The sequence below is a fragment of the Tupaia chinensis genome, unplaced genomic scaffold, assembly GCF_000334495.1.
Source record: "Tupaia chinensis unplaced genomic scaffold, TupChi_1.0 Scaffold000023_1, whole genome shotgun sequence".
In the NCBI taxonomy this organism is placed as follows: Eukaryota; Metazoa; Chordata; class Mammalia; order Scandentia; family Tupaiidae; genus Tupaia; species Tupaia belangeri.
Genome location: NW_006159453.1, coordinates 4215454 through 4235599, shown reverse-complemented (window position 1 = coordinate 4235599; position 20146 = coordinate 4215454). Strand labels below are relative to the sequence as shown.

The 20146-nt window shown below is 42.0% G+C and overlaps 1 protein-coding gene across 9 annotated transcripts in view; it reads left to right on the top strand.

Annotated features, from left to right (window-relative positions):
* Positions 1–20146, top strand: part of LRRC8B (leucine rich repeat containing 8 VRAC subunit B) — a 104604-nt gene that overhangs the window by 32373 nt on the left and 52085 nt on the right. The window lies entirely within an intron of this gene.

The window sequence follows — 20146 nt, the reverse complement described above, 5'->3', positions numbered from 1 at the left end:
ACCCGCACACCCGTGCCCGGCGTGAGTTTTAAGCCATCGGGTCCGGGACGCGAACCACGGTCGAATACATTGGAGTCCAGCGACATAGCCATTACGCTAACTGCTGGTCCCAGCAGCAACAAGTTTTATTTGTTGATACTATCCTTGAGCAGTAAGAACATTCACTAAGTGTTTCTCACAACTGTTACTATGCCTAGTTCACTGAGCCTTGGTTAAAAAACAAACTAATCAAGCAGTCACGTGCAATTTCTAGTTTTAGAGAGTTTATGCTTATGTCAGAATAAAATGATAATAACCAGCATTACCTGAAGAGAAATGGGAGTGTCTTGTTATCTAAGAAGTAAAAGATACATTTTTCCCAATACAAGTAGTTAGAGATTGGGATTGTTTTTTATTACTAGCATGAGAATGATAGGTTGGCCTGGTTCTGCATTTTCCAGACAGATAGAGCCAGCCTAGGTGAGCTAACCTGATTACAGGAAGAGACATTTGCATAAAAGACTGGGGAAACTGTCAAACAACAGAAAGACTTGTAATTGCTCTTATTACACTGATTTAAATGCTTCCAAGGAAAATTCCTCTTCTTATTACACTGATTTAAATGCTTCCAAGGAAATGGATTTATAAATGAAATTTTAATAGTGCCTCATCTAGTTCCAGATGTAGTCTTTCATTTGCCTTGGCTTCCACTCTGTGTGTCAGATTTGGTTTCACTTCCTGGTTTGCCCACACAAGCCTGTCACTGGGAAGTATGTAAATAAAGTGTTTATGAGAGAAGAATACTGTTTCCTAATGGATGAAAACATTTTGGGTTGATTCAGGCTTAGTTCATATAGTAATTTTTATAGAAATAAACTATCTGATAACTAAACTGGTATCAGTTACTTAAAAAAAAAAACTCTTAAAAAAATAAAAAGACTTCTTTGGAACCTAAATTAATTAAGCTGCCTTATGGTGAAATCATCTCTTTTTTAGAATTGTTTGACCAGGCACCAGTTGTGAAATAAAACGTTGGTCCATAGAGTAATTATAATTTGATTATAAACAAAGGTTGCTTGCATAGTGACTGACATATGCCTAGTGGTTTCTCCAGGGTTTAAGAATCCAATACATTTTTCTGTCGATGGTTGGCTGACCATGTGTTTAACATGACCAGTAATTTATCTGGCCTCCTTTCGTGTGTGTGTTTTAAATGCCTGTTCTTATGTATAATAGCATTGCAGGAAATACTTGACTCTTAAAATTCTCCAAGTGTTTTGATTTTTGCTTTGTTTTTTTACTATAAAACATTTCATTCCACCAAAGTACCCAGGTATTCTCTGGTCTAAAAAACACTAATCAAATCCATTTATCTTTTGAAAAAAATCAGTTAATATTTTCAGGAAAAGTCTGCTTCCTCAAAATTTAATTACTTCGTTCAGTTACATCATTTTATTGCTAATCTAGAAGTTTAATTATTTTAAAGCATAACTATTTTTTAACTTGGAATTTAAAATTTATGTTTTATGTCACAATGTAATCTAATTCATATCTTAATATAAAGTTAGCTTTCCTTCTCTCCATCTCAAATTCCCTCCAAGAATACTTTCTTATATTTTTTAAAAGAATTATTTTATTTTAACTTTTAACTTTATTTATTATGATTATCATTATTATTTTCCAGTTTGATCAGAGAGAGAGAGAGAGAGAGAGAGGAAGTGAGAAAGCAAGCCACCAGGTCCGAGACTTGAACCACGGTCAGCCATGTGGGAGTCCAACGTCTTTAACCACCATGCCATTTGCTGGCCCCACTTTCTTATATTTTTAAATGAATTTCCCTAATATATAATAATATGTCCCTAAATGTGCTTTTTTTGTTATTCCTTTGGTCAGATACCATGAGTGACTTTCTCCTGCTTGAACGATCAAGTCTAAATTCCTTTCTGCTCATAAAAATATTTGACTAATAATTCTAAAAGTGACATTTTTACCCTCAAAGCAGTAATTTCTCAGGTGCCTATTATGTCGTAGACCTGAATTATGTCTTGAGAAAATTCTTAACCCATTAACTATTTAATATTTGACCCAAATTTATTTTTCATTCTGATCTCCATCCTTGCTGTCTCAAAAATTCCACTTTATCCATATGGCTCTTCACTAACTCCTTAAATTCATTTTGTCTTTCTCCTATTCCTTTATGTTTTGTTTCACTCATCCACATAAAATATTAATGAACCCAATTATTAACTACCCCTTCCTCAGCACCACCTAGGCAAATCCTATGCTTCATTCTTGGTCTAAAGAAACTCCTGTGGAGAGACTATTATTCCTTTAGTATATCTTGTATATATTCATGCCTTCTTTCACCAAAGCATAAGTTCATTTGGAGAGTCAAGTCTGAGTCTGACACCCTTCCTTCTCCTTTATCATTGAAACAGTGCTTTGCACCCAGCAGATGCCTGGTCATGATTATTGAATACGACCGTCTCTTGGTGGCCCATTTTTGGCCATGACAAACACTGGTGGCTTGTCAGGCCCTCTTTGTTTCTATATCTGTTCAACTCATGGTGACTGTGTTGTTGCTGTCCTTCAGTGGCTAGGACTGTCCTCAGTGGGCCCAGCCACAGTGGTGTGGCAGTAGCATGGTGCTCTGTACTGTTGGAAACCATATGGAAGGTCAGGACTTCCTACCTTGCCTGACTTGTGCACACTGGGAGCACGTGTGCTCGTATCTTGGCCGGCTAGAAAAGGCCTTGCGGGTGGGGGACTGTAGTGGCAGGAGAACTGTAAGAGTGCTTCTCCATTCCTTTCATGGAGGAAAGAAAAATTAACCCTCCATATTAAAACAGATGATGTTGTCAGATATAAGTAGGAAAATATTTCTTATGTGGAAGTGAGAAGAGAAGAAAGGAGATGGAAAAGAAAACACATCATTAGCTTTCTTGCTGCAGCTTTTCCACCTTTCCTATTTGGTTGCTAAGAAGTAACTGTAGATTCATCTGTTGTACACAAAGGAGAAGCTTAGGTCACCAGTCAGACACTGTGCAGCCGAATTTGTCACGGAGCCATGCCAAAGCTCCACCCAGGGTTAGTGTAACACCCGTGTGTTACACTTTCAGATGAGGAATGTGAGTTCTGTCTCCTGGAAATTCCATCGATGCTCTAAAACTCCCAGAACGAATGTAGTTCACCCCTTTGCAAACCAAAGATACACCAAGTAAAGATACAGAAAGTCTACCTGTTGCCTTCTTTGGAATGTGGGGGTTCTACTTGGTTCTTATTAGTCGTTTGTGATTTCTTTCAGATGTTTCACCTTAATCTACCACTTAATTGTCCTCAGATACGCCCTAGATATCTATGGTGACATGATTTTTTTTTACCTTTATCTTCTTTTTCTTATTTTAATATGCAAGAGGCACATACATGCATGTGATGGGGAGAGGGAACCCACACACACACACACACACCCGGTGAGGCCAGGCCCCATTGCAATCCCTTTTCTTCCGGTTCTCATCTTGTTCGGATTCTGGGAATGCTCACGTGTGCCTGGCCAGAACCCAAACACTGGCCATGCGGGATCCAGCTTCCTTTGTACAGCACCTAACCTCTGTGCCACAGAGCTGGCTCTTCATTTTGTTTTGTTTATATATGTACGGAATGGGGGAGAGAGCGAGGGAGGGAAGGAGGGAGGCGTTTATGAGAAGGGCTCACCATTGTGATCCTTGACTTCAGCCTCCCAGTTAGCTAGGATGATAGGCATGTACTGCCATGTCCAGTGTGTACAGGTTGGTCTGGGATCTGAACCCAGGCCTCTCCTGTGACCAGGCCCTACCACTTGCGCCACTGCAGCTGGGTCTCAAATTGTTCTTAATGCCATATTTGAACTAAATTCTCTTATTCTGCTGATGGGACTCAAATAGAGTTTGTAGTCTCTGCTGAAGTATCCAGGGGGCCTTTGCAAGTCAGATGCAATTTGGTAAATTGAAGTCAAGGTAAAGAATAAAAGAAACTGTTGTGCATTTTGCTCTAAGCAAAAAATGTAACTCTCTTACCTATTTAGTTAATATTTCTTTGTACCTTCTGCATGCTAGGCCCTCGGATACAGTGATGGGCACAATACATTAGACCAGAACTCGGGGAGCTTATGGTTTAGAGAGAAGGGATAAACCTGTAATTGAATAATGACTTGTAGGTGTGTGATAAGGGCTGAAAGGAAGCGGTTGAGAACTGCAGAGGCATGTTGTAAAGGGTCCTGGTCAGGGTGTCAGGAATGTGTCCCCAGGAAGTCACTTTATGAATCATTGATTGAGGGTGTCAGTGACTTAATGACTGCCTATTTTGACTTTCACAGTGAGCTTGACTTCTAAGGGAACGACTCGTCACCACCATTTTGAATAGGAATGAACCCTCTGGTGGCACAGTGCTTAAATGCCTCCGTGCTGTGTGTGGGATGCACAAGGGCTCTAAAACCTTTGGGATTGCCTGAGAGGAGATCTTTTGCTATTTGTAGTGAGCCCCTTGTAACAATGCCTGGGGGTTTGTATTAAGGGGACATACAGTGCCCCCCATTAGCTTCAGGTTCAGAGCTGGTCTGAACCTTGTGATTGAGGATTATTAGTGTTGGAGAAAGTGGTTTTAGAAGGAACCCTTGTAACAATGCCTGGGGGTTTGTATTAAGGGGACATACAGTGCCCCCCATTAGCTTCAGGTTCAGAGCTGGTCTGAACCTTGTGATTGAGGATTAGTGTTGGAGAAAGTGGTTTTAGAAGGAAATCTCGCTATGTTTACCCGAAATGTAAGCCAGGCGTTTTCCTGCCCTTGCTGAGGAGCAGATGACAACCAGTGGTTTTGACTGTGGCCATGAACCAAGTTACAAATAGGAAGTACTTATTTAACACCAAGGTAAAACTTCACATGCTGCTTTAGTGTGAGAGACAGAACCACTCCCTCTTTCCAGAGTGACCTATTTCTTACTGCTCTTGCCCAGTGCTTCCCTTCCCACACCTTCTGGGCAAGAAGAAGCTGGAAGAGATAAGCAGTGTTGCGGGTGGGAATGGGCAGATAGGCATGGCTACACTTTGCAGGCAGTGTGAGCCAGATCGTAGGCGTTTTTTTGTTTTTTTTTTTTCCTTTCCTAAATCCCCATTAAATATACTGTACGTGGTTTATCGATCTGTTTTTGCAAGGTTGATTTGGAGAAGAATTTCCTACCCAGTTGTTTTTATCACAGTTAAAGAGAATACATTTCTGCCTATACCACTGGGCCCCTGGGCGATTTTCATTGATTGATTGATTGATTGATTGAAACGTTCCTTTTGTGGGCCAGCCAGGTGGCATGGTAGTTAATATGACTGGATCCCATATGGCCGACTGCACGGTTTGAGTCCCAGGCCCAGTGGTTTAAAAAACACACCTGGTGTGTGTGCATACATGCCCAGAAATCCCAAGAGGAGAATGAAGAAGTGTTTGTAGCATGGCCATCCCCGTATCCCCCTACCCTGCCTAGGGGGATATCTCACTATTTCTATCCTGCCCCACCCCCTGAATTCTACCAGCACATGCCCTGATCAAAAACTGAAAAAAGAAGTTCCTTTGAACCTTGTAATAGGGCACAAATGCTGTGGGGTGTCAGTGACCTTACCACACTCGCTCTTTTGTTTCTTTGGGACCAAAGTGGTGTAAATAAAGCTCACTTCCTGGGTTGTTTTGGTTTGGTCTAAGATAATGTCTCAAGGCCAAAAAACATCCTTTCAAATCACTTTCTCAGCAAAAGAATTGACTTTATGAAAATTCTACTTTGTGTTTAAGCCAGTTTACTGTCTCCCAAGTGCTTTCATTAGACTTGTGGGATTGTCTGTACTTTATTTTTTATTTAAAAAAAATTTTGTAAAGAGATTTTTTGCTATAGGGTGTGTGTACTTGCCAGGGAGACAGAGAGAGATGGAGACACAAAGCAAGAAATCACTCCCTATGGGGATGGCCATGCCTGAACCCCTTCTCCTCCATTCTTCTCTCTGGATTTTGGGCATGCACACACATGGCACCTGGCATTTTAAGCCTCCAGGTCCGGGACTCAAACTGTTGTCGACTATATAACCACATAACCATTACACTATCTGCTGGTCCTATTTTAATTTGTTTTACTTGCTGAAAGAAATTTTTAGTTTTTTACTATAGGGTGCACTGGAGAAAGAGAGACAGAGAGAGGGAAAGTGAGATATCACCTCCCCATGGGGGATGGCCACATCACAATCTCTCCATTCTTTTGAGATTTTGGGCATGCACATGCCATGCGCCTAGTATGATTTTCAATCTGCCAGGTCCAGGACTTGAACTGTGGTTGGTAATGTGGGAATCCAGTGCCTTAACCACCACATCACCTGCTGGCCCCAGTTGTCTGTATTTTAAAGCAGAGCAGATGAAGGCCTGGTCTGGGTGAGTGACATAAGCCCATGCAGACAGCAGTGGAAGCAGGCCTGCACGGGGCAGCACATCAGCCAGGGAACCATCTATGTGCCCAGAACTGACTGTCAGAGCAGTGGCGGCTGCTGGCCAGTAAGAAAGAGAACTTCTGTAAAAACGCCAAATATCTGCGAGTATAGACACCCGTGGTACGTAGATAGAAACACAGCTAGACGCTTTGAAAATCCCTTGCCCTCACAGCAGTGTTCCAAACCGTTTCAGAACCCGTGACATTGGGTATCATGGTAAGTGAGAGGGGCTGTCACATAGCCCATGGGGTGAGTGAGTGCCCACGGGGAGCCACACAGGGAAGTACCCTGTTTTCCTCCTCCAGCTGTTCTCCAGTGGTCAGGGATCACCCAATACATGACCAGGTCTGCCGTGCCTTTGGGGACCAAACCCTAGCACTTCTGGGAAGGAAATCCTAAAAGCCAATAAACTGGAAGGTCAGAAAAGCTGGAGAGCACTCTTTCCCATCACCTCCCTCGGCCAGGCCTGCCTCGCCCCTCCCAGAGACGTTTTGTCTTTAACAGCAACAGATGCACATCAGATGATATGTCTTAGAGTGCTCTGGCTGTGTTATGGAATGAGTAGGACTAAGAAAAGCCAAAGAGGCGCTTTTCCTCGCCCTCCCAAAGATGAGGAGGGCCGCACCTAAAGCAGCGGTAGTGGAATTGCAGAGGGGCCAGTTTAAGAAGCATCAACCTAAAACAGGAAGGCGAAGGCAAAGTGAGTAAGCAAACTGTTTTATTTGGGCCAGGGTTAAGACGGTCACACAGGCACCACCAAATCCAAGTTGCCCTTGAAAACGTGCACTGAGGTGTGACAAGGTGTTTCAGGGTGGTTTTGAAGGCAAACGTCGTGAAAGAGAGGGGCTAGCTAGGAGCCTTGTAGAGCATTGTTGGCTACATTTCCTAAGAGGAGCAGGATGACCTCATGGTCACCTGGAGTCACATTTGCTTCATCTTAAGCCAAGTGTGGAGACATGAGTCTGAAAGGAAAGGAAGAATATATTTGGGTAATCAGGATGTTCGTAAAATAGTAAATCCAGCAGTATCCTGAGCTATTTCAGGTGCACATTCCCATGAAGCCACACAATGTTCGTGACTTTGATTTCCTTATAGTGTTGGCTGAAATCTGTTTTCAGGAAAAACTGGTCTGTTTTAGGACCTAGCATCTTCTGTGAAGTTTCAGTCTGATGATGTGACATTTTAGCATGAGTGACTCCATTTTGGTCTGTTCTTGGAGCCTGGAGCAGGAGCTTAGTCCAAAATGATGGTCTGTGTAACAGGGAAAAAATCATTTAGTTTGAGGGAACGGGGGAGAAGGAAGTTTTGGGGTTAGATATTTGTCTTAGTCCACTTGTGTGGCTATAACAAAATATCTCAGGCTAGGTACGTGATAAACAGCGTTAACCGGGTTCTCAGGTTTTCCTAAGATGAAGGCACCATGGGGTTGGTTTCTGGGCCTTCAATACTGTGTCTTCACATGCGGAGAAAGAGCCTGAAGAGCAGAAAGATAGAGAAGGGGAGAACTTGCCGTCTCAAGGCCTTGTATAAGGCACTCAGTCCTACCCACGAGGGCACGGCCTAATCACTTCCTAAAGGCCCCACTTCTTAATGCTGTTGCACTGAGGATTAAGTTGCAACGTGAGTTTCGGAGGACACACTCAGCCACAGCAGTGCCTTAGCCCTTGAGGTTGCTGTCACTCTGAGATGCAGAGCCCGCTAGCGTAGATTTCAGACCTTGCTGTGGGAGGAAATGGAGGGTGCGGTTTGGGATGTGCTTTTGACTTGCTCCCACATATCTCCATATACAGCCAGGGCGATGTTGGGGAGATAGAGCTGTGGCTTAGGGTCAAGGAGCGGGACTCACCATGTAACTTTTGGAGTCATCTTCACAGAGGTGGTGGATGACTCCTCGAGTAAGGATGTCACTCGAGTAAGGATGTCACCCGAGCAGAGCACATGCAGGAGCAGAGAAGCTGCAGACCAAGGCCTGAACCCTAATGCTTATGGGGTGGGTTAGTATTAAGACCCTTCCATGGCTCCAGTTCCCAGTTGACCTTTAGTTAAAATCAGTGCTTTCATTATATGCTTGACCTCATGATCATCTCTTGCTATGACCAAATTTTAATGTCTTTTTAGGAAGACATATTTATCTATTGTAGATCAGTGTATTAAGACATACACTGGGACTAGCAGGTGGCATGGTGGTTAAGGTGTTGGACACTCCCACATGACCTACCTCAGTTCGAGTCCCGAACCCGGTGGCTTGCTTTCTCACTTTCCCTCTCCCTCCCTTTCTCTCTGTGTGTCTCTCCAGTCAAGTTAAAATAAAAATGAATGAATAAATAAAATTAAATAAATAATTCTTTTTTTTTTTTAAATAAAAGAAGAAGACATACACCATTTTCATTCAAGTTAATGCTTTTCCTGGTGTTCAAAGCCCTGCCCAGTTCTTCCCACTCCAGAGGAATCTTCCAGACCACCTCCCCTAACTCCAGCCACAATTACTCCGCTCACAGGATAGTGGGATACTGGAGCTGCTGTCCATTGATCACACATTCTCTAACACACAAGTGAAGAAACTCAGGTTAGGTGAGGTGAGGTGGCTTGCCCAGCATTATGCTGTCAGTAAGATGTAAAGTAAGAAGTAGAGGGACCAGCAATTGGCATAGTGGCTATGTCACTGGACTCCCATGAAGTCGACTGTGGTTTGAGCCCCAAACCTGGTGTCTTAAACTCATGCCGGGCACATGTGCATGCATGTCCAAGATCCTGAGAGGAGAATGGAAGAGAAGGGATTGTGAATTATGAATTATGAACAAAGCACATTTGACACATTCCAATCATATTTTTCTGCCAGTATGTTTTTTAGTACATTGAGACCCACTGTATATCTAATTTGTGTAATAATCCATTTATATATTCATTTAAAGTAGTGAGAAGTTTTCTTGTTCAACAGGAGTATAGTTTTTGTGGTTATGCCCCCTGGGGGGGGTGATTTCTTGCTTTCTGTCTCTCTGTCTTTCTGGCAAGCACACACCCTATAGCAAAAACATCTCAAAAAAAAAAAAAAAAAAAAGTGGGACCAGCAGTTAGCGTAATGGCTATGTCGCTGGACTCCCACATAGTTGACTGCGGTTCAAGTCCCGGACCCAGTGGCTTAAAACTCACGCTGGGTGTGTGTGCGTGTGTGCCCAAGATCCCAAGAGGAGAACGGAGGAGAAGGGATTGTGGCGTGGCCATCCTCCCTGGGCGGTGATTTCTCGCTTTCTGTCTCTCTGTCTCTGTCTGGCAAGCACACACGCCCTATAGCAAAAACCTCTCCAAAAGAAAAAAAAATTAAAAAAAAAAAAGTAAGTAGAATTTGTGACTTCGGACACCTCTTCAGGTGTCAGGTGTCCTTTTTGATAGGTCATGCTGTCTGGTGGTCTTGATCCTTCCCTGTGTCTCAGTGATGGCTACTCTCATGTTACTACATTTTCCTCATCCTTGAATATAGTGCTGTAGAGAGGCAGAGCAGCTATTTCCCTATTATTAACTCTCACTGGATAAGCTGACTGCCTTCCTTCACTGGTGCGTTGGGCGGACATATCAACCCTACACAACCAGAGACTAAGGAAGTGACAAAGCAGTTCTAGAAAAATGAGTTTGTTATTATGAAAGTCTCAGAGATCAATTGATCTTTTTATTTCATATAAATGATCAATATCTGCTATTACTATAAGCATGTATCTGCTATTACTAAAGCCGAGGATTATGACTGCTCTCTAACCCACTTTCCATTTTCCAACACAGTCACACAATCATACCCAACCATCCCTCTGCAATAAGACCCGCTCCGCCTCCCTTCCCTTTCTCCTCCTCCCCCTCTTCCCTTCACCTACCTGTTAGGAAATACTTAATGCCTTCTGGTGAACTGACCTCTTAATAGAAGAAAATTAAGAAGACAAATACTTTGCAGACCCATCTAAAGTTATTAGTGCATTTCGTGAACACATACATGCTTCAGTGGTTATTTTAGGGGGAAATTGATCTCATAGCGCACTTACCTCAGTAGTCATCGGAAGGTACATTAATGCTTTCGTTGTACATGTTGCTATGCATCTAGTAAAGAAGACCTAACCTTTTCTGGACAGGTGAGGAAGTGGGGTCATATCTTTCCCACCAAAATCTTTCAAATTCAAGATAACAAACAAAATTAATAATTAAATAGTTATCAATTATTCTAGTAACCTATGAATTATGAACAAAGCACATTTGACACATTCCAATCATATTTTTCTGCCAGTATGTTTTTTAGTACATTGAGACCCACTGTATATCTAATTTGTGTAATAATCCATTTATATATTCATTTAAAGTAGTGAGAAGTTTTCTTGTTCAACAGGAGTATAGTTTTTGTGGTAAAGTGTACATAATATAAAATGAACTATTTTAATTGTTCTTTAGTGTAAAATTGTGTGGCAGCATGAATCTTGACTAACATGATAGACATTGCATCAGAAAATGGAGATTGCGTGCACAGATTCACTTTTTTTAAACATTTTTACATCACAGTGTATTGTTTTGGCTTCAGGACATCTTATCTTCCCTGAGCATCAGATACTAAGGGATTGAGAATGGTTACATTTATATTTCAAAACACTTTCTAGTAACTGGAGCCATGAGCTGTATTACAAAACCTGGCATGAAAGGCACTAATTTAGTTGGAAAACCAGATTCCCCCCACCCCAGGCCATTTCTGCTTATAGGATACTTTCAAGCAGATCTCTAAAGAATTAATTTTAGATAAAACTGCTACTCTGTTCATAAGTTACCATTATTGAATGCTTACTTTGTAACTACTACTCTGCCAATAAGCTTTTGATTTATAGTTACTGTTACTTTTGCACAATGGTTTGTCCCCCATCGGTTTGTCTATTAGAATTTGATTCCCAGTGTAATTGCAAGTGGCCAGACCTTTAAGAAGTAATGCACTGCCTTTATGAATAGACGAATACTGTGTCTCTTGAAAGAGAGTGAGTTGTCACTCTCCTTTAGTGCCACAAGAGCAGTTTGTTACAAAAGTAAGAGCTGCCCACAGATCACTGGCTCTCTGCAGACCTCCACTGACCTTCCTTGTCTTCTCCAGCAGGCTGTGTACAGCACCAGAAGCCAGCCTACTGTTGGCCTCACACCTGTGAACTATCCAGCCACCAGAAACATGGGCCAACCAACCTCTGTTCTTTGTAAAAATCACCTAATCTTTCTGTTTAGCAACACAATAGCAGATTAAAACATACTTTAAAGTCAACTTTTAAAGGATTATTTTTCACTAAAGCTACTATTCTGTTAATAAATTACTATTTTCTGAGTGCTTTTGTGCCTGCTACTGTGCTAAGTTTTTGATTTATAGTTACCTTATTTAATTCTTAAAACAACTTCATTAGGTATGAGCCATTATTATTTCTATTTTACAGTTAAGGAAATTGATACTTAGATTGTCTAAGCAGACAAAGCCAGAATGACAAAGTCAGAATTTGATCTCAGTTACTTCGCTACCCTCTCTTCTAAGTCTTTCATGTTTTTATCAGAGTTTTAGGAAAAGAACAAGGCCTACCAATGCAATGTATTGAAGGCACGTGATACTCCTTTCTCTCTCTCTCACTTTTTTTTCTCATTCAAAAAGAAGGTCATATTGGGACCAGCAGTTAGCGTAATGGCTATGTCGCTGAACTCCCATGTAGTCGACCGTGGTTCAAGTCCCGGACCCAGTGGCTTAAACTTATGCCAGGCACGTGTGTGTGCGTGCCCAAGGTCCCAAGAGGAGAATGGAGGAGAAGGGATTGTGGTGTGGCCATCCCCTGTGGGGGGGTGATTTCTCTCTTTCTGTCTTTCTGTCTTTCTGGTGAGCGCATGTGCTCTATAGCAAAAACCTCTCCAAAAAAAAAAAACAAAAAAAAAACCAAGGTCATATTACATTTATTTTAAACACATTTTAATAGGTATGCCAGGAAGAAATGCCATGTAAAACATTGTCATTTCAATACAAATTAAACCTAGGTTGTCCATCTTTTTATTAGATTGGTGTTTAAGCATTTCTTTGTAAGAAGTTATGCAAGCGGGATGCCTCCTTGCTCTGGCTCCCTGTCATGTCAGTCTTATCTAACAGGAAGGCAGGATGGAGGAAGCACTTGCTAATTGCTTTCACTGGATGGAGCAGAGTCATGAGGTAGGAAAACACTGGAGATCTCATTTTTAAATGATCTCTTTTAGTTTCTCTGCAAAATAGATTATGGATTTGAAAAAAACAAGAGATGTCATATTCTATATAAAACTCCTTTTTTTAAAAAAAATTTTTTTTTATAGCTCTTCAAAGAGGCTGGATAGCAGATGGCTCTTAGTCAGAGCTGGTGTGAATTCTGGGTTTGCTTGTCAGCTGGAGCAAGTTTCTCAGAGTCTCTGGTCCTCAGCTCTCCCACCTTGAGACTTGGGATGAGAATACCTACCTCATCAAGTACACAGAACATGAGCTTTCCCTTTCCCATCCACCACTCCTTTCCATGCAGCAGATCATCACTGAGAGTCTGTGTCAGCGCTCGTCTTAAGAGCTCAAAGGCTGAGGCAGGAAGACAACTAACCAGATATTTGTGATGCATTTTAATGGAAATATAATGGAGCTATCAGTACTCCCTAAGTGCTAAGCCAGCATGAAATCTCATACTGGTTTTAGGAGACTAAAGCTATCCACGGCTATGCAATGTTGTCAGCATGCTCTGAGCTCCCACAGTTGCGGAATTATAATATTTATGGAGCACCACGTATGTGGCAAGCCTGTCAGAAGACAGGAAAGGTCCTTGCCCTCCCAGAGCTCATGGCCTTGAAAAGTGGACCGGACAGTGGGTACAGAACAACACCATTACATGTACCACGTCCTTGTTTGGAGGATAACAACAATTCCAGTAGTCCCAGTGTTATTTTTGTTAGATTAGACTAAGGTTAACTAGTGCGAAAGAAGAATGATGAACTCACGATTTGGTAGGCTATCGAGGTCACTCGGGAACGCTGCAGCACCTGTGCGGTGGCCCATCACTGATGCAGAGTGACTTGCAGTCATTATGATACAGCGAGTCATGCTGAATTTGACAGCAGTTCTCCGCTCAGATTTGTGAGATGTCATATTTGGTGGTTAAGATGCCAAATATGAATTTTTCTCCATTCCTCCTATAGCATGAAAACTTAGCCATTGCTTCTGACTCTCTGACCTGCCATGGGGTGATGGAAATGCCTGAGGCTCTGGCCCCACTGTTCTCTTTGCCAGTCTTCCAGACCTCGGAACGTGTGCACGGCGTGTTTACAGATCGTTCTGAGGCCAGACCTCCTCTGTGCTCTTAGTCCCTGCTTGGGTGGTCACACCTGACCTCCTGTCATTCATTCCCTCAATGATTTACTAAATAGTCATGGTACAGACGGGCCAGATTGAGGTGTGGGACACTGAATGGGCTAATTACTTGTTGTTCTGGGCTCTCCACAGGCTAAGGATACAGTTTTAGACTGTTGCTCTTTAAATAATTGTTTGTAACTCTTATGGCCAGAGGATGTGTGCACTGACCAGAGAAAGAAAGACTGAAAGCACCCTCCATTGGTGCGTGCTCACACTACAGTCCTTTTTTCTCCATTTCTCCATCCCAATAGGATTCTGTGCATACATGCAGACATACCCATACACATACACACACGTGCACACACACACACACACATACCTGGCATGTTTTTCAAGCCACCAGGGCCGAGATTCAAACTGTAGTCAGCCTTGTGGGATCTGGCTCCCTATGTGTGTCACTTAAGCACTGCACTAAAGGACCAATCCTATTTATAACATTTTAAGAAGAGAAGTCAAGCACTGTAGGGGGAAAGGATAGCAAAAGAGCCCCTCCAGTTCCCCCATTTGCCAGTTCCCAGGATCTCAACTGACCAGAAGGAAATAGCAGACAGATTCATCTTTCCCTCCAGCCACATTCAATAAACTATTCACATTTCAAAAATAATTTGGGGCCAGCAGTTAGCATAATGGCTATGTCGCTGAACTCCCATGTAGTCGACCACAGTTTGAGTCCCGGACCCAGTGACTTAAACTCACGCCGGGTGCGTATGCGTGCATGCCCAAGTTCTTGAGAGGAGAAAGGAGAAAGGATTGTGGTGTGGCCATCCCCTTTGGGGGGGGGGATTTCTTGTTTTCTGTCTGTCTCTCCCCCCCGTTCCTGGCGGGGGGCCATCCCCCAAAGAAAAAAAAAAAAAAAAAAAAAGCTCAAAATAAATAAATAAAATAATTTATGTTTATATATTTCTTGCATGGGAGAGAAGACAGGTATCCTTGATGGGGCCCCACCACACCACAAACCCTTCCCCCGGCCCCCCAATTTCCAGTCAGCTGGGATGGTAGATGTATCCACTATGTTCAAGTTGACCTGGGATCCAAACCTGGAGCCTCTCGTATGTCTCCAGTATCATGCAGAGGTGCCCCATCTCCTGTGCCACTGCAGAAATGTGTTAAGTACCCCGTTGGTGGATTCAGGATATGTCAGCTGCCACCAATATCTAAGGCCTTAATCCATCCCTGGAAAGACACACTCAGAGAAATTCCCAGGATATAGGTAAATAAGATACTGCCCCAGCCCTCAAGGAACATGAGGTGATAGCGTAACATACGCTATAACACCGTAGGAAACTGTTAGTCACAGTGTTCTAGGAACACTGAGGAAGGAGCAGTGACCTCTAACCAAGGTGGCGAGAGTGTTTCACAGATGTGATTCTGTGGGATCCCAGCATGGGACGGATGATGAAGCCGAATGTTTCTCTTCTAAGTCCGTCTGTTATTTACAGTTTGGGACTGTTCAAGTTGATGAAGTAGGAGGCTCCATAACTTAAAGCCTTAAACTTACAGAATTGCATAAGGGGGTCAGGGGGTGGTGGATGATTTTGCAGCAATTCCTGCCGTAGCTGCTTTGCAAAGTAAGGCCCTATAACTACGTATATCCAATAACAGCTCTTTGACCAAAGATTCTTCACCTCTTGCTAGGTCTTCCTTTAAGAGTTTATTGAACTATCACTAGAAGACAGACTCATCCAAATGGAAAACCATTCTCAGATTCCAAAATTTTATAGTAGTTCTTTGCTCTGCTACAAAGATTTGTTTTGTCCATCTTCACTATCTGCTGGCAAGAGGGTAACAAGTAAGACCATCGAAATGTCTCCACTTTGCAAGTGAAAGTCTAAGAGCCTTTTTGTTTTTCTTCCTTTTTTTAAAGAATTATTTTATTTAAATTTATCTATTTACTTATTTATTTGAATTTGACCAGAGAAGGACAGAGAGAGAGAGAGAAAGAAAGCAAGCTGCCAGGTCTAGGACTCGAACCACAGCCAGCCATGTGGGAGTCCAGCGCCCTTAACCACCACACCACCTGCTGGCCCCAGAACCTTTTGTTTTTCTAAAGAAAGGCTCATGCTTCCTTTCTTCCTTTAATCTCCAGTCACATGAGAGTATTTCCTTCATGTCCCTCATTGGGAATGTTCTGGAAGAAGTTCTTGTTGAAGAGGGAGGGAGATTCTTAGTGTTAAGCTCATCATCTCCAAATCTTTCAGAATACATTTTCTAAAGTTATCCCAGAATTGACCATTTAAGTTAAAATAAACGTGTCTTGTGCTCTGCCTCTGGGAAGAGAAAGTTTCTGAGAGGGTAGGTGAAGCTAGTTTTGTAACACGTAACAGCATAGCAAGCTGAAAACCCATAGGCGCAGGCTGCCTTCCTCAGCAGCTGGGTCTGTCAGAAATGCTGTGACAGTCTTTGTCCTCTTTTCATCCTGCCTAATATAGATGATACTCTATTCTAAGAAGCATTGCCATTTTGCCTTTTAGTATTTTTACATTTCATCCTTCTAACTTGGTACTTTTGTGTTTTGCTGAGGAGGAAGAAAAGTGATAACTTTAGCTGGTTTCTAAAAGCACAAATGGTTAGGTTTTAGCCTGGATAAAGAAGCAGAGCTACATTTTATTAGTTCTTTTATTTGAAGTAATGGTTTCACCCCAATGTGACAAGTTGTCATCTTTCTATTATTATTTGTACATTTAATCACTATACACCACTTAGATTGTCAAGAGACTTTACCCAGCATGATATACACCTCAGTCCGGCCCAGTTGAGAATACAAGTTGTCATTTTGAGAGACCTTTTATTAAGTTGTTCGTTTACGTCTTCTCAGTTAAGACATTCTTCTTGCCTAGGTAAATGTTAAGTAGAAAAGCTGGAATGTGGGAGATTAAGGGAGCCAGATCCTCCATAGCCAACCATGGTACAAATCCCAGCCCCAATGACTTGAAAAACATGCCAATTGCATGTGCACATGTGCCCCCAAATCCTGACAGGATGGAGAAATGGAGAAGGGATTGCATGTGACTATACCTCATTGGGAGGGGCTTTCTCTCTCTCTCACTTTCTCTGTCCCTCTCTGTGAAACACATATGCCTGCTGGCAATGAAAAGCAATTTAGAAAAAGAAAAGAATGAAATTCATTAATAATCATGCTGAGAAATGTTGAACCCAATGCAAAAAGAACAAAATAAAGAAACAAGATCATTTTTTTTACTGAGTTTTTTTAAATGATGATTTTTAAAAAACAGCTCTTAAGGAGGCTACTCATATATTATTTATAGGAATAAAGTTGGTATAACCATTTTGGAAAATAATTGATGTGATGTATCAGAGGCCTTAACATGTTCGTGTTTGGCCACAGTGGCATGGCAGTCACACAGATGTTCATGATGTTGAGGCCATAGGGAAGGGTCTTGGCTTCACCTCCCAAATGTCTCCTTGTACATACTGGGCACATATGTGTGTGTGTGTGATTGTAGCTGGGTGGGGTTGGGGGTAGGATTGCAGCATGAAAAGACCATTAGAGATATCTGTCTCTTGCTCTCTCTCTGTCTCCTTCTCCCATGGAAGAAACAAATGAACTTGAAAAAGCTCATGCTCTTTGACCCTCAGTACTCTCATTTTGGCAGTGTATACAAAAGAAATCATATGAACAGTACAGAGACATTCACAACATTATTAGTAATAAAAAAGAATAATCTAGAATTCATTAGGAGAACAATTTTATTATCTATGACATATTTATATAAACTATTATGCTTCAATTGAAAATGCTGTTTTAAGAGACCAGCAGTTGGCATAATGGCTATGTTGCTGAACTCCCATGTAGTCAACCACATTGGAGTCCCAGACCCGGTGGCTTAAACTCATGCCGGGTGTGTGTGTGTGCATGCCCAAGATGCTGAGAAGGGAATGGAGGAGAAGGGATTGTGGCATGGCCATCCCTCCTGGTGGGGGATTTCTCGTTTTCTGTCTCTCTGTCTGTCTCTTTCTCTCTGTTGAGTGCACACACCCTGTAGCAAAACCTCTCCAAAAAAAAAAGATGTTTTAAGAAATTTTATAGTAGTACCAAGAAAGCTTATGATATTTATTAAGAGGCAACGGATCTCAATACTGTTCCATTACATTTTGTAATGCCATACTTGTGCAAAACCAGCAGGCTAACAAAAATAACAAAACACAAGTGGATGAAGAAAACTATTCCAAACTTTAAGTCTTTTCTCATGTTTCCCTTACTTAATATAAGAAACAAATGTATTTTGAATTTGCTTTTCCAACTTTTATTTATAAAATCTCAGCCTGCTAATTGAGACTGGGAGTGAGTCATGGCACGAAGATAGTGTTGGGGTGCCTGTCTCTCTCTCCTCAAGAAACAAATCATTTTTTTAATTTGGAAAAAAAATTATAAGATTTTGCCATAGAGCATATGCTTTCACTGGAGAGACAGAGACAATGAGAGGGAAAGTGAGAAACCACTCCCCAGGGGGATGGCCATACTGCAATCCCTTCTCCATTCCCCTCTTGGGATTTGGGCATGCACACGTACATGTCTGACGCAAGTTTCAGGCCAGTGGGTCTGAGATTGGAACTGTGGTTTGCCATGTGAAAGGCCAATACCTTTACCACTATACCACCTCCTGGCCCCACAAATAATTTTTAAATAAAACCCCTAACCCACAGTCAGTAATTCCAAAAATGGATAAGTTGGGCTACATCAGGCTACAAAGTTTCCACTCAGCAAAGAGTACACTAATCAGAGTGAAAAGATAACCCACAGAATGGGAGAAAATACTTGCAAGCTATGCTTCAGATAAAGGACTGATAAACCAGAATCTACAGAGAACTCAAGCACCTTGTCTACAACCAAAACCAGACAAAAATTTAAAAATGGGCAAATGAGCTGAACAGGCAACTCTCCAAGGAATATATACTAATGACCAAAAACATATGAAAAAACGGTCAACATCTCTTATCATAAGGGAAATGCAAATCCAAACCACAATGAGATACCACGTAACCCCAATCAGAATGGCTGTGCTTAAAAAATAAAGAACGGCAAGTGCTGATGAGGCTATGGTGAAGAGGAAACCCTCCTGCACTATTGGTGAGAATGTAAATTAGTACAACCAATGTGGAAAACAATCATTCTATTTGTAGGGATTTTTTTCCTCAAAAACCTACAAATAGAATTACCATATGACCGGGACCAACAGTTGGCATGATGGCTATGTCGCTGGACTCCCATGTGGTCGACCACAGTTCAAGTCCTGGACCCGGTGGCTTAAACTCCACCTCAGGCGTGTGTGCATGAGTGCCCAAGATCCTGAGAAGAGAATGGAGGAGAAGGGATTGCAGCGTGATCACCACCACCACCACCACCCCCACCGGGGGGTGATTTCTTGCTTTCTCTCTCTCTGTCTTTCTCTGTCTTTCTGGCCAGCACACACAACCCTATATTTAAAAACCACCCCCCCCCCAAAAAAAAAAAGAATTATCATATGACTCAATAATACCACTCCTGTGTATTTACCCAAAGGATATAAAAACACTCAGTCAAAAAGACACTTGCACATCCATATTTATTGCAGCAATATTCACAATTGACAAGGATCCAACATAAATGTGCAAGAGCAGATGACTGGATTGAAAAAATGTGGCACGCATACACTATGGAATACTACTCAGTCATAGAAAACGGACCCTGTCATTTGATACAAAGTAAATAAATATGAAAGATTTAATGCTAAGCAAAGTAAGCTAGTCTTTGAAAGACATTGTATGTCCCTACTCAATATATACTATATGCCTGCACTGTATGGCAGAAATTGAAAGACTGGAAGATATAATAGCAGGGAGGATAGGTGTAGATACTGTTATAGTCTACTCAGAAATAAGAGGACATCCAGGCACAGCCAAATTTATTGGAGTTTATTGATTAAGCCGGTGGCATGGGGGGTGGGCAGTCATGTCTCTCAAAACCCCACAGCCCCGAATGTAGGGAGAGGGGTGCTTATAACGGCAAAAATCACACTCTTTTCCGAGTTGACATGGCAATCACAAGAACAAAGAGCCGTGGGCTTGAAAGGGTAGAGGGTAAGGATTTTAAAATGAAGCCAAAACTAATTATAGAAGCAAAACAAGCAGGTTAATCATTCCTAAGGGTATGTTCCATCCCTTCCTATACACAATGGAATCTTAATGGTCTTCATTGCTCAGGGCAAGGGGTCTGGCAACTGATGATTACTTCACCAAGGAACATTTTAGGGTAGAGAGAGTTTCAGGTTATTTA